Source organism: Pteropus alecto, unplaced genomic scaffold (genome assembly GCF_000325575.1).
Source record: "Pteropus alecto unplaced genomic scaffold, ASM32557v1 scaffold123, whole genome shotgun sequence".
Lineage (NCBI taxonomy): Eukaryota > Metazoa > Chordata > Mammalia > Chiroptera > Pteropodidae > Pteropus > Pteropus alecto.
In genome coordinates, this window is record NW_006433950.1 from 2,450,677 (window position 1) to 2,474,231 (window position 23,555).

Consider the following 23,555-nt stretch of genomic DNA (forward strand, 5'->3'; position numbering starts at 1 on the left):
GGGACCCCGTGGAAGCGCAGGAACTACAACCAGGGAGTCGTGGGGTGAGTGGCTGCCCTGCGGCCTGGGGCCTGGTCCTTGCCAGCGCGCAGCCGGGCACACGCCCACAGAAGGGGGGTTGGGGGAGCCCGGGCGGGGCCACCCCCTCGGCTGCCTTCGCTGCTGCTTCGGAGGGGGCTGACGGCCACCCCTTCAACCCTGCACCATCCACGCCTCCCCCTAACCCTTCTTGGCGGTCCACACCTTTCCGTCTCCCGCTCCGCCATCCACACCCTCCGCTCCCCTCCCTTAGTCATCCACACTCTCCCTCTTAACCGTCCACGGCTTCCCCGGCCCCCCTTATCCATCCATTCTTTCCTCCCATCCCCCCTGTCAAACACACCTTCCCCGATTCCCCGCTCCAGTCCTCTCCACCTTGCTCCCCTCGTCACACCCTAGATGAGCTTGCTTAGCACAGGCAGATCATTCATTCCCCGAGAACATTCCCGGGTTAGTGCCTTTCGATGGAACAGGACCTGGAGGTGCTTTCCTTGCCAGGAATAGAAACATCCAGAAGCTCCTCCCCCTCCCCAGTCCCAAACAGCAGTCGTCAGCCCTGTAAGTCTTTGCCTGCTGTTGACCCTTTGGCCCATCATTTCACTTTTTATTTTTAAAAAATTCCGCGTATTAGCGATGCCTTGTTCCGCGGGGAGTGAGGAATGGGCTGACAGCTAGGTTTAGGCTGGGGGAGGTGGCGAGCTCTTCCTCTGAGGCCGATAGAACTTTCTGGGAGTTCATGGTCCTTGGACCCAGCTTTTGTCTGTAAAGTTATCATCCTGGCAGAGACAGCCAATGCTTTTCATTCTAGGGGGTAACTTTATGCTAATGAGCGAGTGTTGCACCACTAATGACTGTTTAAAGTTCATCTGTTACAAAATGCAGTCCTACCTGACCCCTAGTGAGTTATGTACATAGGCAGGGAATGTTTTCAGGTAGATTTCTCTTCTGGAAAATCCCCTGGGCTGGAATAGGTTACTGAGTCTTTTATTTATTTATTTATTTTGGGGGGAGGTGACATTTTTGTTTATGTCTGTATATGTTTACCTGGAATATGGAAAATGAGCTTTCAAATTGCTTTTCACTTTTCAGCTCCTGTTTTACATTGGGGGCTACAGTAGGCAAATGAATTCACTATCAGTAATCCCTTGTGAAACCTTTTCTTAGATTCACCCATTCAGATTGGCCCTGTTTTGGCAAGCAAAGACAGTTCACCTTTTTAGGTTGGTGGGTTCCATCTGCTTCTAGTGGGCTGGTGTCTGCTGCGTGCTACTATTACAACTCCCACCTTTCATGGAAAATGCAGCCGAGTGTGTTAAGACTGCCATGGGGGACAGGCACCTGTCAGACCCGTCCTCGCTTTCCCCTGGTGAACCTTTTAGGGTTGAGTCCTCTGCTGGGGAGCTTAGGGGCGCTCTCCATGGTCATCACGTTTTAATAAAAGGCTCACAGTTCCATCCTGCTAGTATTTCCAAGAGGCGGCACAAACCTGTGGCTTAGTGACAAGCAAATTGATATTGAGGGATTCTGGTAGTTTCGTTTCACAGGAACAGGCTCCAGTTAAGTAATCACTGTCAACTAAAACCTTGAAGTTCCCTAATTTTGCTTTACTGAAGCTCCTGCGTATGTGTCTAGCAAAGATATATTATCAGTCCCAAATGCTGGCTGCCTGTCTTGCCGATAGATTAGAAACTGTCCTGTCCTCTGTTTGCTGTTTATTGTCGAAGATACTGTAAAAGGGTCACATTCGAAATTGAGTAGAGGCAACATGGTCAAATATTATATTGCCCTCAAAGGGATTAAAGAGAGGAATTTCTATTTCCCAGAGGGATTACTGTTTAAAAACTGATTGTAAACCTATTTTAAGACTGCTTATGACTTTATTAGACTTTCCATTCTTTTGCCGCCTCCTCTAGAGGCTGTCAGCTGTTTAAAATTTTTTTATTATGTCAGGCGATTCCTAAGAGTATTTTTATAAGAGTGTCTGGGTGCTTAAAAATTCTTGTTTTGATTTATGGATCCTTATTTCTTGACTTTTACGGAAGTTTTGCTATTTTTAATACAAATATTTTAAAACTCTGAATTCAGAGTGCTATGTTAGTCTATTCTGAGATGAAACATAGTAAAACTGTTGCCAGCATTCTGAGTTGTTGAGATGTGACTGACATTTAGCTAATAGGTTAACAAATTGTGGTGGTCCCTGGCCTCTAAACTGACAGTGCAGATAGGGAGGGGAGAGAGAAGCACATGAACAGTGGGCTAGAACTGTGGGTCAGCTGTATGCACTGTCTCGCATCTGCCTCGATCCCTCTGGGTTCTCTGCTTCGGCCAAGCTGGTTGACTTCTCTGTTGCTGGCTCATTTTTTTTAGGTCCCTCCTCTGAATTCTGGAAGTACTTGCTTCATGCTCTTGGCATAGCTTGCTTATTTATGTTTACTTTTCTTTTGATGTATATGTTTCTTCTTACCCACTAGGTCACCAGTTAAGATAGGAATTTCTTCGATGTAGAGTAAGTTATTTGGATTTCATCCCCAAGTCTTAATAGACCTCTTTCCAAGTTCAGCTCACCTGGGCTCACCATCGTGGCCTCTCTCCGCGTACCCACAGACGCAGGGGGTTGTTTGCTTTCCTTTTCTTCTCTTCAGAGTTGCTTTCACTTACTTTTGCTTGGGATTCATTTTTCTCCAAGGCTAACCGTGGTGTAGGAAGCAGTCCACCCGCTCCTTCTGGTTGTCCTCGAAAACGAGCCATAAACCCTTTGCTTTGCAAAGATTTAATTGTTGATCACCATGGAGAAATAAGTGAGGACAAAAATCAGCCAACAGAGGAAACTTACGGAAATTCAGAGTCTTGGATCCGAGCCCCGGTGTCCAGCAACTTCCCGTGGAAGGTGCTTGGTGCTTGTCCAAGCTCTTGAGGGGAGGTTTGTGTTGGCCATGCCACCAGATCTGGAGATACTTTTTCAAGGCTTGGTTGACTTGTTTAACATGATGCTTTGGAATATGCATTTGACCACGGGACACCAAGAAGACCCCTTTGGGAGGCCTGGGTTTAAAAATGGGGACAGGAAGGAAGAATGAATATGAGCAGCACTTCAGCCCAAGAACGGAGAGGATTCTGAGTCACTTCATGGACTTAATAGTCACTCTGCAGCCTTGACCTTGAGTGACTGGGGAAATGCTGGTGTTATTATCGAAAACAAGGCTTAGGACCACTGGTTTGGAGCAAAAGATAGGGTGATGTTTAGGTGGAACTGTCCAGCAAGGAGCTGAAGTTTGGGGCTCAGACGTAGTCTCTACTGTGCAGGGCGGCGTCCGTCCTTCCTTACGTACAATGTACACTCGTCATGGCAAGTCCAGGATGCTGACGCTGGCTTCAGCCCTGGCATTGTGGCCTTTTCCTCCTCATTTCCACACACCGTGGTCAGTGGGATTGGCGCGCATGCTGGGCTCCAGAGTGGTCAGGCAGGTTAACATGGGCGGAGTGTGAAAGAATTTAGAGGCCTTACTCCAAGCGCTTGATTGAAGTATAATTTCTGTGTGTTTGCACATGTCACCCACAGTAATTCTTTAGTGAACTGAAACCTTCAGGTGATTGAGTTTTGCTGCATTGGGGACTGAAATGCGCTTTTAAGAAGACATTGTTTCCTACAGTGTAGATTCTACATTAGTAGTATGATTCACATTTGAGAATTTCCTCAAATCGAGTATACTGCGTTCAGCTAAGTTAATTTCATGCCACGACTCATCTTCTTTCCAAAATGTGTGACTAGTGAACGCCATTGCTGTCAGAATTATTGACATTTCAGTGTCTGGAATCTTTTTCATCTTCCATTAAGTTTTTTAGCTGTTGAAACAGTGAGTGAGTAGTTTTTCGGAGTCTACTCCGTGTTCACACAGAAGGTTTAGTATATTGCAGGAAAGGAAGGATGAGAAAGAGATACTAGAAAAGTCTAAGGCAGGGAGGAGGGAGAGCGAGTGTGAGAACAATTCTGGTTCTGGGGTGCTAGTGGCCTAGCGTCACAGCTCCTTCCGTGACCCCCTGCCAATGAATCCTAGTGTTAGGAGTCCAGAGGGGTCCATGAGAAGAAAGTTCAAGGGCACCCTTGCTGATGTTGGGTTGTCAGATGGTTGTGGTTAGATACTCTTACAGCTGCTGAAGCTGAGAGGATTCGAACCACTTTTTCTATGGAGGAGAGAAAAACTGTAAGACTGTGCTTGGCTTTCCCTTCTCCCGCCTGTTGAATCCGTTACAGTAGCATTTAGTGAAACTATTTCTGAATCACACCCATGGCACTGGAGAGTGTGTGTCGATCACTCACCCACACACAGGTGTACCGTAATCTCGAAGGGGCTGTAGGCCAGAGAGGATGCTGATTTGAAAAACTAGGGTCTGGCCCGGACAGCTCAGCCTGCTGGAGGAATTCCGAGGGTCACCTGTAGACTCTTCTTTCTACCCCTCAGAATGTGTGCTCGGGACTCAACTGCCGCCAAACACCAAAAAGCCTTCACAGTCACTTTGCCAATTTAAAAATGACAGGGAATTATTTTTTTCTAAGATGATATTTATCCAAGTTGAGGTTGTCCTTAAGCTAGCTAGACTTTCCATTATTTTGGACCCAAATAGCAGGGGATATGTTTATTTCCATCCTATAAGTTACTTGATGATGTAAGAGACTTTTGTGTGCTCAGGGCTTTGGGCCACATGGAGATTTGAGTTAAAGATTTTGGGAGAAACTGAATGTGCAGTTGTGTGTGTTTGCACTGACTCCTTATTCAGTCGAACCATTTCAAGTCTGAAAAAAACCTTGCCGTGTGCCTGAGACTTCATGTGAGGATCTGGTAACTTCACTCAGGACTTTAGCTAAAGCCTTGATTTCTGCTGAAGTAGTTTGAATAGTTTGCAGAAACCCGTGTTTTCAGATTGCTCAATAAAATCAAAGTGCTCTTGGTCGCCTTTTTATCAAGTTCCAAAATGTTCTGTTAAACCTTTCCTATTTGTTGTATTAACCTTCTCATCAGTGAATAGCCCCATCTTTTTTTTTTTTTTTACATTTTATTTTGAAATACAGATTCACAGAAATTTGCAAAAAAAAAAAAAATAGTACAGCGAGATCATGTTCCCTTCACCACGTTTGGTGAAATGATAACATCTTATGTAACTATGGTTTAATATCAAAACCAGGAAATTGACATTATTATAATCCATAGCCTTATTCACATTTCACCAACTTTATATGTACTCATTTGGGGATAAGATTGTGACTTGAAAAGGTCCTAATTTTCACGTTGTACTTTGGTTTTATATTTTTTTTGTTTTATCTTTGAAGGGCTTCCTTTACATGTCTCATTTTTAGAAACTAGTTAGAAACTGGTATGAAGTGAGCTTTATTTTCATTCTCTAAAAACATGCAAAAGACAGCCGCAGAGTTGCTTTCAAAATTCAGAGTCCTCTCCTCTCGTAAATGGGTAAACTTTACTTCCTGTTGGCTTGGCTCTATTTTGGGGACTATACCCTGTGATTAGTGGTGGTAGTTAAGTTTTTTACAGCATTTTTATATCTGCACAATGTTTTCAGACTGTGTAGAATAAATACTCGTATCTTCAGATCTGTACTAGAATAAACTGTATTTCTTCAGAACCATTTTCTGGACTGAGAATGAGAGCTGGTCTCTAATAAGAGACAACAGTAGTCGCTGTTTCGATTTTGTCAAAATAACGTAACTTTCAGCACCGTCAAGTATTTACCACCAAAGCAAGAATAAGAATCCGTTAGGTTTGTGGCTGTGGAGTGTAAAAAGTTAATTTGCAGTAATTTGGCTTTAATAAAGAATTAGGTCTGTGATGTGGTTTGAAATTTTGATGTCTTTATTCCCAGAAGTTAGTAATTCACCTTTTATTGTCTTCTTTGTATGAGGTGCTAAAACCACTGTTCTTTAGAATACTTGTTTTTAAAATGAACATATGTTTTACATAAGAAATGCTAATTGTCAAAAACCAGAAAATACAGGTAGACCACAGTAAGAAACAAATAGCCCCTGTAGTACCACTACTAGGAATAGCTACTGTTAACATTTGATGTAAATATTTTTAGACTTTTTAATGAATGTATCCATTATTTCCTTTCTTCTTTTTGTCAGTGTGGACTCCTACTGTGGGTACACTTAAATTTTTTTTCTAAGTTAAAGAATTAAAAAATATATATATATATATATATATCACCTCACACCTGTTAGAATGGCTGTTATCCAAAAGACAAGAAGTAGCAAGCGTTGGTGAGGATGTGGAGAAAATGGAACTCTTGTGTGTGTTGGTGGGACTGTAATTTGGTGCAGCCACCATAGAAATCAGCATGGAGGTTCCTCAAAAAATTATAAATGGGATTACCATGTGACCTAGCAATCCTACTTCTGGGTATTTATGTGAAGAAAATGAAAATACTAACTCAGAAAGCTATCTACACCCCCATGTTCACTGCAGCATGTCTTATAGTAGCCGAGATATGGGAACAACCTGTGTCCATCGAGGGATGAATTGGATAAAGAAAATTTGACACACACACACACACACACACACACACACACACACACACACAGAGTGGAATATTATTCAGCCATAAAAAGGAATGAGTCTATGGCTATGCCACCGTGAACAAGCCAGATCTTGTCTGATCTCCGAAGAAGCTAAGCAGGGTCGGGCCTGCTTAATATTTGGATGGGAGACTACCTAGGAAGACCAGGTGCTGTAGGCGTAAAAAATAAAAAATAAGAGATCGTAAGCTGACAAGGTCCTTGCAATCTGTGTGGTCAACCAAGGGTTGCCTCGCCTAAAAAAATAAAATAAGTAAAATAAGTTAAAATAAATAAAGAGTGAGCCTGCCATTTGTGACAACATGGGTGGACCTTGAGGGCATTATGCTAAGTGAAGTGAGTCAGAGAAAGACAAACACTGTATGATTTCACTTATATTTGGAATCTAAAAACGAAAAACACAAGCTTATAGATTCAAAGACCAGATTGGTGTTTGCCAGAGGTGAGGTATGGGGGTGGGCAAAAAGGGTAAAAGGGGTCAAAAGTTACAAACTTCCAGTTATAAAATGAGCAAGGCCTGGGGATGTAATGCACAGCGTGGTGATACAGTTAGTAATACTGTTGTGCGTATTGAAAGTGGCTAAATCTTAAAAGTTCTCTTAGACAAGGAGATCTATATGTATGATGACAGATTTTAGCTAGACTTATTGTGGTGATCATCTCTCCTTATATACAAATATCAAATCATTATGTTGTATACTTGAAGCTAATACAATTATGTCAATCATACCTCGATTTAAAAAATAAATTAACAAAATATATTTTTTAAACAACAGAAATTTATTCTCTCACAATCTGGAGGCCAAAAGTTAGAACTGGTTTTTATTTTAGGATTGTTTTCTTCTTTGGGAGAAGGGCATAAGGCTATTGTGGGCATACTTTTTTGACTTAAAAAGTTGTAACAATATGACAAACATCTTTCCATGTAAAATCTATTTCTTTGTATTTCCGTTTTTCAATTCCCCATCACCTTTAGTGTGACTGTGTACCTGCTGTGCGTGGGCGCGGCAGTCTACCGATTGAATACACCTTCATTTATTTCACCCATCTTGGGCTGGACGTTTAGTTTGTTTCCAGTCCTTTTTGTTTTGTTTCATTTTTTTTGTTTTGTTTTAATAAAAGACACGCTGAGCCTTTGCGCCAAACAGGATTATCTCTTTTACTTTTCTACTTGTTTTTATAAGATATAATTCACATACCATCAAATTCACCCTTTGAAAGTGTGTTGTTCAGTGGTTTTAGAATATTGCAGGGTTGTGTAACCATCCCAGTTGTCAGATTCCAGAACGTTTTTGTCCCCCTGGAAAGAAACCCCGGACCCAGTATCAGTCCCCACTCTTGCCTTCCCCCTTAGCTCCTGGCAACCTCATACCGACTTTTTGTCTGTGTAGATTCAGTGTTCTGAACGTTTCATGAGAATGGAGTCATGTCGTATGTGGCCTTTTGTGCCTGGCTTCTTTCACTTAGCCTGATGTTTTCAAAGTTCATCCACCAGTAGCATGTGCCCGTACTGCTTTTTATGGCTGAATATTTCATCGTATGGATACACCATATTTCTTTTATCCCTTTATTAAGTGATAGACATTTGGCTTGTTTCCACTTTTTTGGCTACTGTGAATAATGCTGCTCTGAACATTTGTGTACAAGTTTTTGTGTGGACATATGTTTTCATTTCTCTTGGGTAAATACCTAGCAGTGGAATTTCTGGCTCATAGGCAGTAGCTGTAACATTTTTCATTTCCACTAGCAACATATGAGGTTTCCAGTTTCTCCATACTCTTGGCAACAATTTTATTTTCTGTCTTTTTGATTACGGTCATCCTAGTGGGTGTGAAGTGGATTCTCATTGTGGTTTTGATGTGCATTTCCCTGATGCCTAATGATGTCGAACATCTTTTCATCTGCTTGTAGGCCATATGTATGTCTTCGGGGAAATGCCTGTTCAAATCCTTTCCCCGTTTTTGTAATTGGGTTGTCTTTTACTGTTGAGTTGTAAGAGTTCTTTTCCTATTCTCGATATAAGACCCTCATCAGAGAGATGATTTGCAGATTTTTTCTCCCATTCTGCGGATTGTCATTTTACTTTCTTGAGAGTATCCTTTGAAGCACAAAGGTTTGTTTTTCCTGTTTTATAAATCCCAGTTTTTTTTCTATTTGTGATTTAGGCGTCATATCTAAGAAACGTTGCCAAAAATTAACCCTTCTGTTTCCCTCTAGGATTTTTATAGTTTTAGCTCTTACGTTAGATCTTTGATCCAGTTCGAGTTCATTTTTATATATAGTCTTTCTTTTGCCTGTGTGTATCCAGTTGTCCCAGCATTTGCGCTTTCTAGAACACCATAGAGTTGAAATCATATTGTCTGCTTTCACTTAGCAATATGCAGTTAATGTTCTTTCATACTTCGTGCTGGCTTGGTAGCTCATTTTTTTAATCGCCGAATAATACTCCATTATATGGATGTACCAAAGTTTGTTTATCCAGTTACCTACTGAAGGACATCTTGGTTGTTTCAAGTTTTGGCAATTGTGAATAAAGCTGCCATAAACACCTGTGTGCAGGTTTTTGTGTGGACATGTTTTCAGCTCAATTGGATAAATACCAAGGAGTGTGATTGCTGGATTGGATGGTAAAAGTATGTTTAGTTTTGTAAGAAGGTGCCAAATTATCTTCCGCAGTGGCTGTACTATTTCTCATTCCCACCAGGTATGCATGAGAGTTTCTGTCGCTCCACATCCGTGCCAGCATTTAGTATTGTCAGTGTTTTGGATTTTGGCTCTTCTTAGAGGTGTATAGTGGTACCTAGTGATTTTAATTTGCAGTTCCCTCATGGCACTTGATATCGAGTGTCTTTTCATATGCTTATTTGCCATTTGCATTTTCTTGGTGAGGTGTCTGCTCACGTCTTTGCCCATTTTTTAATTGGATTATTTTCTTATCGTTGAGTTTTAAGAGTTCTTTGTACATTTTGGATACTAGTCCTTTATTAGATATGTTTTGTAAAAGTTTTCTCCCAGTCTGTGGTTTGCCTTTTCATTCTCTTGACAGTGTCATTTGCAGAGCGAGAGTTTTACTTTTAATGAAGTCCAATTGAACAATTTTTTCTTTCATGGATCGTGCTTTTGATATTGCGTCTGAAAAGTCATTGACAAACTCAAGGTTACCTAGATTTTCTCTTATGTTTATCTTCTAGGAATTTTATAGTTTTGTGCTTTACATTCAGGTCTGTGACCCATTTCGAGTTAATTTTTATGAAAGGTAGAAGATCTGTGTCTGGATTTATTTATTTAGTTTTGCATGTGAACGCCCGGTTCTTCCAGTGCTATTTGCCACAAAGACTGTCTTTTCTCCTCTGAATTGCCTCTGTTCCTTGGTCTTAGATCAGCTGCCTGTAGGTCTGTTTCTGGGCACTCGGTTGTGTCCCTGATGCATTTGTTCTTTCACGAGGACCACGCTGTCTCGATCGCTTTAACTTCATAGTGAGCCTTGAAGTCTAGTCACGTTAGTCTTCCAGCTTTGTACTTCTTCTGTATCGTATTGGCTATTCTGGGTCTTCTGCCTTTCCGTATACATTTTAGAATCAGGATGTCGATATGCATGAAATACCTTGCTAGAATTTTGATTGGGATTTCATTGAATCTGTAGATCAAGTTGGGGAGAAATGATAATGACAGCTTGACAATATAGAGTTTTCATATTTATGTACCCGGAATAACTCTCCATTTCTTTATATCTTCTTTGATTTCTTTCATCAGAGTTTTATAGTTTTCTTCCTGTAGCTCTTGTACATATATTGTTAGATTTATACCTAAGTGTTTCCATTTTTTTGATGCTAATGCAAATGGCATTGTGTTATAAAATTCAAATTCCTATTGCTTATCACTGGTGTATAAGAGAGCTTTTGACTTTTGTTTATTAACTTGTATCCTGCAGCCTTGCTATAATGGCATATTAGTTCCAGGGATTTTTTTGTTGTTTCTTTGAGATTTTCTACATAGATAATCACGTCATTAGCAAAGAAAGGCAGTTTTTTCTTCTTCTTCCCCAGTCTGTGCACTTTTAGTTCCTTTTCTTGTCCTTTTGCATTAGCTAGTACTTTCAGGCTGGTGCCGAATACGAGTGGTGAGAGTAGACACCTTGCATTGCTCCTAATGAGTGGTAAAACATCTCACTTATCATCATTAAGTATGATGTTCGCCGTAGGATTTTGGTATGCATTCTTGAGGAACTTCCTGTTCCAGTTTACTGAGAGCTTTTGATTGGGTGTTGAATTTTTTCAAGTGCTTTTTCCGTATCTATCAATATGATCATAGGATTTTTCATTTTTAACCTCTCGATCTGATGGATGACATAAATTTATTTTTGAATGTTGAACCGGTCTTGCTTACCTCCAATAAATCCCATGTGGTCACAGTGTATAATTCTTTTTGTACGTTGTTGGACTCAGCTAATATTTTGTTTAGGATGTTTACATTTGCGTTCATGAGAGATACTGTTCAGTACTTTTTCTTTCTGGTAATGTCTTTGTCTGGTTTGGGGTTTAGGGTAATGCTGGCTTCATAAAATGAGTTAGAAAGTACTTCCTCTGTTTCTGTCTTCTGAAGAGATTGTAGAGTATTGAGATCATTTTCTTTCTTAAACCTTTGGTAGATTTCACCAGTGAACCAATTTGGGGTTGGTGCTTTCTGTTTTAGAAGGTTATTAATATTGATTAATTTACCTTAATAGGTATAAATAAGTCTGTTCAGATTGTTATTTTCTCCTTGTGTAAATTCTAGCAGATTGTCTCCTTCAAGGAATTGGTCAGTTTCTCCTAGGTTATCAAATTTGTGGGCATAGCGTCGTTCATAGTATTCCTTTATTATCCTCTTAATGTTCATACGCTCAGTACTGATGGCCCTTTTGTTTCTGATATTAGTAATTTGTATCTTCTCTCTTTTTTTCTTAATCTGGCTAGAGGTTTATCAGTTTTATTAATCTTTTCAAAGAATCAACTTTTGGTTTCATTGATTTTTTTTCTCTGTTGATTTCTTCTTTTCATTGACTTCTGATTTTAATTATTTTCTTGCCCTTACTTTGAATTTAATTCGTTCATCTTTTATTAGTTTCCTAAGTTCGAAACTTAGATAATTGATTTTTAGATCTCTCTTTTCTAATACTTGCTTTCAATTTGCTATAAATGTTCCTCTAAGCACTGCTTTTCTTGTCTCTCGCAGTTTGATAAGTTATATTTTCATTTTCATTTAGTCAGAAATATCTCTTGAGACTTCTTCTTTGACCCATGTTTTATTTACTCTCCAAGTAGTATATGTATAATCTCCAAATATTGTATTTTAGGATTTTCCAGCTTTTTTTTTTGGTAATTTATTTCTAGTTTAATTTTATTGTGGTCTCAGAGCATAGTTTGTATGATTCTATTTTAAATTTCTTAAGGTTGTTTTCTGGCCCAGAATGTGGTCTGCTTATTTTTTTATTTTTTTATTTTTAAAGAAATGCTGATGATGTATAGTTCTCTCAACTTTATTGTATATGACTTCAAAAAAACATACAGTTAAAATCAGAATGAAGCATCCCGAGAGTTCATTGATGGATGGATGTATAAACAAAAAGTGGTATATACACATAATGGAATATTATTCACTCTTAAAAAGGAAGGACATTCTGACGCATGCTACAACATGAATAAACCTTGAAGACATGCTAAGTTAAAAAAAAAAAGAAAGCCAGTCACAAAGGACAGATATTGAATGATTCTACTTCAATGGGTACCTAGAGAGTGGTCAAATTCATAGATACAGGAAGTAGCATAGTGGTTGCCAGGGGCTACGGGCAAAAGAGAATGGGGGGTTAGTGTTTGATGGGTGCAGAGTTTCATTTGGAGAAAATTAATAAGTTCTGGACGAGAGTATAATGCACTATAAATAAGTTCTGGAGATCTATACAGCATAGTGCCTGTAACTAATAATACTGTGTTGTATACTTGAAATTTACGAAGAGGATAGATCTTATGTTAATATTACATAAAAAATTTATAAAGGGGGCAGGAGGGGACTTTGGGAGGTGACGGGATGTGTCTGGCTTTGATGGTGGTGATGGTTTCACAAGTGTATACTTGTCCTCAAACTCAGCGAGTTGTATACATTAAGTATTAAATATTTTCTATGTCGATCATACTTCAGTAAGTGTTTAAAAAAAAGTTCTGTAGATGGATAGTGGTGATAGTTACACAACGGTGTGAATGCAGTTAATGCTATAAAACTATACTTAAAACTGGTTAAAATGTTAAATGTTATGTATATTTTACAACAATTTTGAAAAATGGAAAAAAACGTTTTAAAATAAAAATGTTGACAAGGAAAAGGTTAGAGTTACTTTAAAAATTCTAATCTTCCAAATGTTTGTATTTATTTTGAGACTTATGCAACTAGTTTAATTTTCATTTGTGATTCATCCAATAGAACATAATTACGTTCCGTTAGGATTTCTTATAGTGTGTTGAGGAATGAGATGTTTATGTAGACCGGCACCAAATTGTATATGGGATGAATCTTACACTTGCAGGAGATATTCATGCATTCGTTTAAGGTCCATTCTGCTTGTCGACTGGTCTGATTTGTAGCCACATGGTAGAATCATCGTGGGGTTTGAGGTGAGAGGGTCTTCAAAGGTCCTTCATTCTAATCCTTTTTTTTTAAGAATTGATAATTCGAACCCCAGAGAGGTTACATGACTTTCCCAAGTGTCACAGCTAGTGAAGTGACTTTATCTTTACCCGACACCAGGGCTCTGAGCACTGACAGGTCTCGGCGTCCTGTCAGCCTAGATGTGTAATGACCGATACACCCAGGGCTTGGGGTCACCCCCTCCCCTGGCATGCGCTGTTTCCTACAGCCCGTGCAGGGGACGTGCAGGGACCGGTGCTCTGCTTAGGGCTTCAGAAGGGCAAGGCCGACACCTGTTACTTCACAGCAGGCGTCTCAGTCTGAGGAAGTTAAAACACAGTTCTGTTGACTGGGGCCGGCTCCTCAGAGATTCTGGTTGAACAGGTGTACAGGGGGCGATGGCTCTCACGTCTTATTTTTAAAAATAATAATCATATGCAGCACAGGTTGAGAAATACTGCTTGAAGATATTTTAAAGCATGAGTTCCCAAACCTGGCTGATTGTCACAGTCCCCTGGGAGCTCAGAACCCTCAGACCTGGGTGCTACAGAGGGGCTGGGGTCAGAGGGGAGCCGAGATGCTGGAGTCCTCTGAGGTTACACTCAGGGTGCAACAGCCTGGCGTCCCCGCTCGCTTTTCTGTATTAATCAGAACCAGGCCCGGGGTGTGAAAAGACTTCAGAGTGGCTTTGTGGGCAACAGGCTTCATTTTTAACGAAGCGAAGTTTGGCTCAGGCCGTGTAACACTATTGTTTTTTTGGGTTAAAAGAAAAAATGTTTACTAAGGAATTTGAACTTTTGTATAAGATTTTTTTACAAACTAGGTCTTATACTAAAAGTGCTTTTTTAATTTTTTGGGCAGTGAGGGGGTCTGGGATTGTTTTTAAGCAAGGAAGAGTATTGGTATTATTGGGGAGCTGCAGAGGGACGTGTCCTTAGATGTGAAAATGTGCCCTTTGTCGATTGGATTCCTGTCTTCACATAGATTCGAATTTCCTTAATGGAATATTAAATAAGTCAGCACGCAATTTACGATCCAGAGATTTTTCTTTAATTTTGGTTATGTAAGTAAGACATGAATTTGTTCTCTTTCTGAAAACTTAACAAGTATTACAGAAAAGCCGGGAGTCTCACGTGACCAATGTTCTAGCCCCAGCCCCCTCCTTGGAAGGAGCAACTGTCCCCAGTGTCCTATGGATCCTTCCAGAACTTTTCCTGGCAGGTAGACTGACCTCAGAAAGTACACGTTTTGTAACTTTTGCTTTTTCCCACTTACTATACCTCGGACATTTTTTCACATTGGTGTAAGTGCCATGTAGACTTCAGCCGTATTGTGAGCCAGTTTCCCCTTGACGAACAGTTCGTTTCCAAGGTTTGTGTCCCAGCTGCCTCCGTGTGCGCGTGTGCCGACTGCTGGAGCCGGGGCCGGACAGGTGCACGCCCAGGTGTCCTCCAGCCAGGCTGTGCAGAGGTGACGGATGTTTGAGTGAAAACGCAGAGTAGCAGAGCATGTGCCAGTTTTTGTTTGTAATTGTCATAAAGATGAGGGGTATTTGGGTTCGCTCTGTGGACCCTGCGCGTCTGTGTGCCCAGTGCCAGCGTGCTGGGTACTGACTTGGAAACATTTCTAAAAAATGCTGAATTAGGTTAGTGAGGTGAAGATGATTAACAGATAATGGTCGCCAGAATAAGTGTGTCAAAACAGCCAGCAATATGGAGAGAATTTGATGCGTGCTGCATTTTCTTTGGGGCTTGCCTTTCACGATGGTGTTAGGAACTTTAGGTTGTATGTTTAATAATTTTTCTTGTCTATTCGATCAACTCGACTGTAAAATAACAAACTTGCCATTTCAAAGCTCTTCATTATAAGGTATAACTGTATTCGTCTCTATCAACTCTTATTTTGTGTTCCATTTTTGCAAATAATTTTGATCAGCGCGAAAGGCCTGAGTGCTTCCCCTGTTTGCACCTTGCACGGTGTTTCTCTGTGCCTACAGAGGCCGCGGACGCGGCTTTGGGGACAGTGGGTACCTACTCCTTTGTCTACATACCAAGGGTGCTTAAGCACTCGCCTGTCGTTGGACATCTAAGTTGGTCTTTATTTCCTGTTGCTACAAGCGCTGTTGTGTATCGCTGGAGAGACTGAGGGTTGACAGTGCATAGGGAAACAGTTCCCGCTTCCTGGGGCGCCCCAGCCTCTCGGGCCCCCCTCTCCTGCCCCCACTGTCAGTTTCCCCATTTTCGTCTTGGTACAGTGGTTGTGCGATTTTTGCCCCATGGGTTTGTTGGCGTGTGTTTGCGATTCGAGGCACGTGTACATGTACTGGCTATAATGTCATTCCACTTTGAAGTTTCACTGACGTGTTAGCGTTACATTTTTCTCATGCTTATCACTTTGTTATCTGGATGTGAGGCAGTAGTGGACTCCGCACCACCGAACGTCGCTGTTTGTCCTTGGCCAGAAGATCACGTGCCCAGGAACGGGGTGAGGTGAATGACTCGGCAGTTCCAGAAATGGGCTCCCTCAGTAATGGTCAGCGGCAGGACATGTAGTGTGTGCCCGTAGGTAAGGAAGTTAAGGGCGAAAGGGTTTTTTTGTGACCTCCTGTGGACGCGTGATTACCCTGAGAGACCAGCAATGCCCAGGAGCTGAGATGGGCAGGTGCAGGTAGGATCGGATTGTTTGCACCTTAAAAGCTCTGAACGCCTTGGTAAGTGGTGCTCGGGTTCCTTGGTCCCCTTGGGTCCTGACATGATGCTGTCTGCAAGCGTTTCCGGTGACACTTCGCTTGCTCGTTACCTTAGTCCGGATGCTCAGATACCGGCTCGTTCCGTTTCGGGTTCGTGTAAGTCACCTGGATGTACGTGTCGTCTTTTCATCGACTTGTCGACCCTCTTATCTCGCTGTGTGGTGGCATGCAAGTCAAGTTCGAGTGTTTTAGGATTAACGGCAGCTCGTCCCGCCTCCCCGCACCCCCCAATAATAGCCTTGTTGAGATGTAATTCACACACCATGTAATTCACCCATTGAAAGCGTACATTTCAAATGGTTTTTAGTCTATTCATACAGTTGTGTAGCCATCACCAGAATAAGTGTTAGAACATGGTCATCACCCCCAAAAGAAATCTCGCACCCGTGAGCAGTTACTCTCCATCTTGCCCTGAACCCCCAGCCCCATGCCACCAGCGGTCTGCCTTCTGTCTCCACGGGTGCGCCTCTTCTGGACACTTCACGTCGGTGGAATCTCTGGTGGACGTGGCCCTTCGTGTCTGCCTTCCACTGTGCGTAATGTCTTCAAGGTTCGTCCACGTCGTAGCGTACCCAACATGTCGTTCCTCACGTGGCTGACCGACGTCCCACTGTGTGGCTCCAGCACACTGTGCTTCTCCGTTCACCATCAGTCGATGGACACTTGGGTTGTTTCCACTTTTTGTCGTAGCGTACCCAGGATGTCGTTCCTCACATGGCTGACCAACATCCCACTGTGTGGCTCCGTTCATCATCAGTCGATGGACACTTGGGTTGTTTCCACTTTTTGGCTGTTACGGATAATGCTGCTCTGGCCAGTTTTTGTGTGGGTGTAACATTTTCTGTTCTCTTGGGTAGGTGACCTGGCAGTGTTTCCTTTTTTGGTTCTTAGTGTCATTTTAAGCCCAATGTGCTTTCACATTTCCCATACTTACATGGAAATAGTGTTTTGGCTAAAAAGAAGAAAAAAACAAAACCTAGTTGTGTGTGTGTGCGCGCGCGCGTGCGAGAGAGAGAATAGGCTTATTTCCACTCGAATCTTATTTGCAGTCTTGGTATAACTGGCCAAGTAGCAAGCACAAAATTGCAGTTGCTTTCAAGTTCCTGCCTTATTTAGGAATTTTTGCCTTTTATTTATAATTTTTATTTTTTATTCATTTATTTATTTTTAGGCGAGGCAACCCTTGGTTGACCTCACAGATTGCAAAGACCTTGTCAGTTTACAGTTCCTTAATTTAAAAAAAAATTTTTTACGCCTACAGCACCTGCTCTTCCTAGGTGGTCTCCCATCCAAGTACTAACCAGGCCCGATCCTGCTTAGCTTCCGAGATCAGATGGGATCGGGCAGGTTCATGGGGGCGTGGCCACAGACCCCGCCTCTTGTTCTTTTTAGGGAGTACAGCTTTTCAGATACACTAAACTGCCTTTGGTCCGTCTCACAATTGTCCTCTCCTTTCCCAGAGGTGACCACTCTTGCAGGCAGGTGTGTGTTCTTCCCAACCACGTTTTCATGCTTCTGTCTACCTACGTTTACATCTGTAGCGGTACACACCATCAATGTCTGTATTTTTAAACACTCCCTAAACAGTTTAATTTTTAGTTCTAACTCTGTAGCAGTGTTTCTCAAATTAAGATCTTCATGAAATATTTTTTGCACATATCTAGTGTTAGCTTAAGTTTTTCTTATTGTGAAAAAAATATATGGAATGTGAAATTTACCATTTTAATCTTTTTTAAGTATACAGTTTAGTGGCGTTAAATACATTCACGGTGTTGTGCAGCCGTCACCACTATTCGTTTCCAGAACCTTTCCATCATCCCAGACAGAAGCTCTCAGCCATTAAACAATTCCTCCCCATCCCCCTCGCCCCCAGCACCTGGAAAGTAGCCTCTGTTCCGCTTTCTCTATGAATTTGCCTGTTCTAGGCACTTCATGGAATCATGCAACATTCGTCCTTGGCGTCTGGCCTGTTACTTCACTTAGCATAATGTTTTTAAGGTTCATCCATGTTATAGCATATATCAGAATTTCCTTCCTTTTTAAGGCTAATATTCCACTGTATGGTTATATCACATTCTATTCATCCATTTATCTTTTGATGGACATCTGAGCTGTCTCTACCTTTTGGCTGTTATGAATAATGCTGTGAACATTGATGTATAAGTCTCTGAGTTTCTGCTTTCAGTTCTTTTCGATTTATAGCTAAGAGTGAGATCGATTTATAGCTAAGTGTGAGATCGCTGGATCATATGGTAATCGTATGTTTACTTTTTGAGGAACTGCCAAACTGTTTTCCACCAAAGCCAAGTAATTTTATATTCCCCTCAGCAGGGCAGGGACATTCTGACTTTTCCACATCCTCTCCAACACTTATCTTCTGGTTTGTTTGTTTGTTTGTCTGTTTATAACCGCCATCCCGATGGGTTGAAACAGTATCTCGTGGTTTCGATTTGCATTTCTCTAATGACTGATGAGGTCGAGCATCTTTTCATATGCTTATTGGTCATCTGTGCGTCCTCTTCAGGAAATGTCCATTCGGATTCTTTGCTCATCTCTGAATTGGGCGGTTTGGTTCTTTCGTTGTTGAATTGTGAGAGTTCTTCATATATTTTGGATATTAATCCTTTATCCAATATGTAATATGCAGATATTTTCTCTCATTCTGTTGCTTGTGTTTTCCCTTCCTCAATAGTGTCTTTTGGTACACAAAAGTTTTCAATTTTGATGAAGTCCGATTTATCTATTTTTTCTCTTGTTGCCTGCGCTTTCGGTGTCATATCCAAGAACTCATCACCAAGTTCACTGACTCCCCAGTGTTTCCTTCTGAAAATTGTCTCATCTTAGCTGGTAAGGTTAGATCTTTGGTCCACTCTGGGTTAATTTTTGTTCATGCCGGAAGCTAAAGGCCGACCTCCGTTGTTTTGCATGTGGGTATGCAATTTCCGCGATCATTTGTTGAAGACTAGCCTCCCCACTGGCTGCTCTTGGCACCCCGGCTTATGTTATTTTTGTTATAACGTAAGCATGCCATCCAGGTATAAATTTCCTTATGCTTAAAAGGTTATAAAAACAAAACAGATTAACAAATTAAATATAGATAAAATGACAAAGCCAATACAATTAAATCTAAGTTTATGGGACAGATGCTGTTCTACTCAGTGTGAGCGTGGCATGGCCTGCTGTGGGGTTGGGGTGCGTTTGGAAATACCATTATCGCTGGGCCGCGGGCTGACCCAGTTCCTTCACCCCTTTTCTCTATTCTGAAAACCATAAACCTTTGCAGGGGTGCCGTTTGACCTTACTCGGCATGTGTGTGTTACACACGGGTAGGTCTTACTCCATTCTTGACCGTTAGTACAGACCAGTTGGAATCTCATTGTTTGGCCCGAGCCTCACGGTAAACACAGCAGCTCACATGGGCCGGGAAATTCCTGGGCGGTTCTGCGTTTCCGGGGAAGCATCTGGGCGATGCAGGCCAGGCGCGTGCTCGCGTTTTTAGAGTGATATTGAAATGAAAACACCCAGTTTGAAAATTCGCATAGAGAACGTGTGCACTTCGAGACGTGTCTGCAGACTCAGCGTGAGACCCATTTCTCAATGTTCGGCAAACGTCATCAGCTAAGACCGAGGCTGCTTATAAATTTAATTACTTTCCCTCAAGTTTAAACAGTTAAGTAGAGATGCTGACATTCAGGTTTGGCAGGAGGAGTCTGCTTCGCTGTTTGTTTGTTTGTTTGGTTTTCCTTTTCCTCTGGTAACCACTTTTGGGACGTTGCTGCTGCTCCCTGCTGCTGTGCTGCCTGCTCGCTCCCAGGCGATGCTCCTTAGGTTCCTCCCTTTAGCTGCTGGTCCACCTCTTTCCTAATTCCATTAACTTCAGTTATTCTCATTGTAACTTCAGTTTTTCTTATTGCTTATTTTTAGTGATTGCATCTTATTGCTCTTCCCCTTGAATACAGCCAAAATAAAAGCGTGTATCCTTAATCTTTAGATCATGCAGTGCATGTTTAAGAACAAATTTACTGCTGAAAATCTCTCAAGTGGCTTTTACTACATTAGTTTCATTTTATGTGGTTAACATGATGCTTGAATACTGTGTCTTCTCACCGTTAAATTCTCAACCTAGCGTTCCTGTTTTAAGTAGGAGACTGCCAATTTGATGATTGGAAAATATTAGAAGTGAGTTATGGCGAGAAAAGCTACGAAGAAATATTCCTTTGATTATAAACGCCTCTGGCATTTGTTTCTACTTGAAGATGACCTTTTCCTAATGCTCGTTCGAGGAGAGAACCTCTCACCTCTCCAGACAGGTGTGGGGGCAGGTGGCTAAGACCTGAGCTGAGACCCCCATGGGGAAGATCCCCTTCAGCTTCTCAAGTGTCCCAGTGCGTGGTGCAGTTCTCATTAGTGTGACCTCCTATATATACCACCTAAAGTCAAACCCTTCTCTTCTACGCATGATATGCAGTAGTACCCTAATGTAATTGCAGGATATGATAAAATATTTCTAATAAAAACAATGTACAAGGCAATGCACAGAATACACAGTGTAACTTGGTCGACTTGATCCATCAAGTTACTCTTGGATGTATTATGGAGCCTACCCATAGGGCAGCGTCAGCAAGCTTTGTCTATAAAGATCGTAAATATTTTAAGCTTTGTCGATTCTGCGGTCTCCGTCTCAGCTTCTCAGCTCTGCTGGTGCCGAGCACGAAAGCAGCCGTGACAGTGCGAATGACCGAGCACGGCCACGTTCCAGTAAAACTTTAAGTCTGTACACGGTGGTTTGAATTGCATGTAACCAACACCTGTCTCAGAATACTCTTCTGATTTCAGCCATTTAAAAATGTAAGAACCTTCTTCCTTGTGGGCTGTTTCCACATAGGAAGTGGGCTGGGTTTGGCCTGCGAGTGCAGTTTGTTGATTTCTGTGTAGAGGAGTTAGTGGGTCTTCGAGGTGCGGTGGAGCCCAGCCCGCCTGATACATGGGTTATTTGTCAGCATACGTGGGAATTAGCTTTTTGGTCCAGGCAGAGGACCAAGGGTGAAGGGAGTCGGATAGCCTCAGAGTCGCAGAAGATCCTGGAATCTCAGATGGGGTGTGTGTCTTATGTGACAGAGATTAACTGATTAGAACAGCATCCGGCACAGTGCTCGGCGCACCGTTGCCTTCCATCAGGGTTTGCGGGGCGGCTGGTGGCTGCCGTATTAAGTGATTCTGCTGTTCGGTGGGCCTGCCATGCCCTCTCCTTGTCCGTGTGGCCTCACGAAGGCCCATCGGAGGGCCGGGGCCTCGCAGAGCTGCTGGATGGGCACAGTACCCGTTTCACAGATGCAGATTCTGAGATCGAGGGAGGTTGATAACTTCTGAAAGGTCACTCAGCTAGAAAAGTCTTAGTTGGGATTTGCAAGTAATTTTACCTTGATCCTAATGGTTGGCGTGTTCAAGTGAGGAGATCTAGTTTTTCAGATTTGGTTCTGCTGTTGATTTTCTGTGTGATCTTAAGGAAGTCAGTGATTCCCTGTTCAAAAAAAATCTCTTAACATGATGTACAGCATAGGGAATGCAGTCAGTGATACAGTAATAACTGTGTGGTGCCAGGTGGGTGCTACACGAATCGGGGGACCACTTCATCAATTATATAAATATCTAACTACTAGGCTGTACACCTGTAACCAGTATAAAATAATACTGAATATCAACTCTCATTGAAAACCCAAAAGCTTTTAAAAGTAACTCCATGTCTTTCCATGGCTTCGATAGCTCATTTCTTATTAGTGTCGAATAATATTCATTGTCTGGATGTGTCACAGTTTATTCAGCCACCTACCGAAAGGCATCTGTGCTGCTTCCCAGGTTTGGCGGTTATGAGCAAAGCTGCTGTAAACATCTGTGCAGGTTTTTGTGTGGACGTAAGTTTTCAGCTCACTTGGGTAAGTACTGAGGAACGTGACTGCTGGATCTCGCGGTGCGAATATGTTTAGTTGTGTGAGAAACTTCCAGACTGCCTTCCTCAGTGGCCGCACGTTTCTCCTCCCACCAGTGATGGCTGAGGGCGCTGTTTCTCTGCGTCCCCACCAGCATTTGGTGTTGTCGGGCTCCTGGATTTGGCCCTTCCGATAGGTGTGTAGGGGCATCTCATTGTTTTAATATGTAATTCCCTAATGACACACGGTGCCAGGTGTCTTTTCATATGCTCATTTGCCATCTGTTTTTTGTTTGTTTTCGTTTTTGAGGTGTCTGTTTAGGCCTTTTGCCCATTTTTTAATTGGGTTGTCTTCCTATAGTGTTTTAAGAGTTTTTATATGTTTTGGATACCCGTCCTTTATCAGATTGTGTGTTCTGCAAATGTTTTCTCCCAGTCTTTGGCTTATCTTCTCTTTCTCTTGATAGTCAGATATTTTTCTAATCGCCGAGTGAAAAAGACTCTTGAAAAGGGAGACTTAAAAGCAGAAATTGCAGACTGATGGCCTAAAGACCGGATCAGACCTGCACACACCCTATGTTTTGCTTATATTGTTTTGTCTTGTTTGTCTTTTGAAAATTATGTCAGAATTTTAAAATCAAAATTATACCTACAAGTCGAGATTTCTTATCTTAAAAAATGGGAAGCGTTGGCTCACATCACTATGTGGCAGCAATTGGCCAGCATTGTCTGGCAGCCCGGGCGTGGGCTTCCCCAGTCACCCCCTTCCCCACCACTGCCTGATGCACCCCAACATTGCAGGTGTATGCGAGTCGCTTTCTTGTTACAATTATAATCATTTATGTTAGCTGTCAGTTTCTTTTAGGCAAAGATTCATGGGTATACATCCATCAAAATAAGAAAAGAATTTATGCACGTTGAAAAGACTTCAGAAAATGGAAAGACTAAAAAGAAAGAGTATTTGTCTCTATGGCAGAGCGTTAATAGCTATAATTTATAAAGAATGCCAATAAGAAAAAAAGACAAACACAACACAGAAAATAAGAACAAGAAAATTAATTCCCTGTAGGCTGTTTGCGTCCCGTCTGTTTTGTTCAGCGGGGTATCTGGGTGCCCGGCGGTACCTCACCCTTTGTAGATATTTAGTAAATATCTATTAGTAATCAATCAGTGATCGCTGGCGTCTACTGAGGGTTTGCTGCTTGCTACGTGAGCAGTAGACCCAAAGCCTGCTTGAGCCCTTTCCACACTCTGGTTTAGTCCACAGAAACCCTCCAGGACAGGTCCCCTGGTCCTCGCCCCACACGAGGGGGACGGGCCTGGGCAGGTGCAGCACCTACCCATGGGGTGGTGACACGGGTTTGATCCCAGCTCCCGCTCTTTAAACTACCCCGTTAATTCTCTCCAATAGCTTACTGAAACGAGTTGGAAAGATAGAAAACAAATGTCCGATAAACGTAGGTAAAGTTCCTGATCTTTAGGAATCAAAGCATAAAAAGAAAGCACTTGCCATTGGTGCGGGGCTGGGGAAGGGCCCGCATGCATTTCTTTCTGTCTTTTTTTCTTTTTAATTGTTTTTAGGCGAGGCAACCCTT

General features: G+C 42.0%; 1 protein-coding gene and 1 pseudogene across 3 annotated transcripts in view; one reads left to right on the forward strand and one right to left on the reverse strand.

Moving 5' to 3' along the window:
• The first annotated feature begins 6 nt into the window (after window positions 1-6).
• The window catches only part of TENT4B (terminal nucleotidyltransferase 4B), a 42,527-nt gene continuing 18,978 nt past the window's right edge, over window positions 7-23,555 (forward strand). For all 3 annotated transcript variants that reach the window (XM_006908747.3, XM_015586951.2, XM_015586952.2), the window contains exon 1: window positions 7-44. The gene's annotated coding sequence lies outside the window, so the exon portion shown is untranslated. The remainder of the gene's footprint in view (window positions 45-23,555) is intronic.
• On the reverse strand, window positions 17,287-17,405 carry LOC112477393 (annotated as a pseudogene).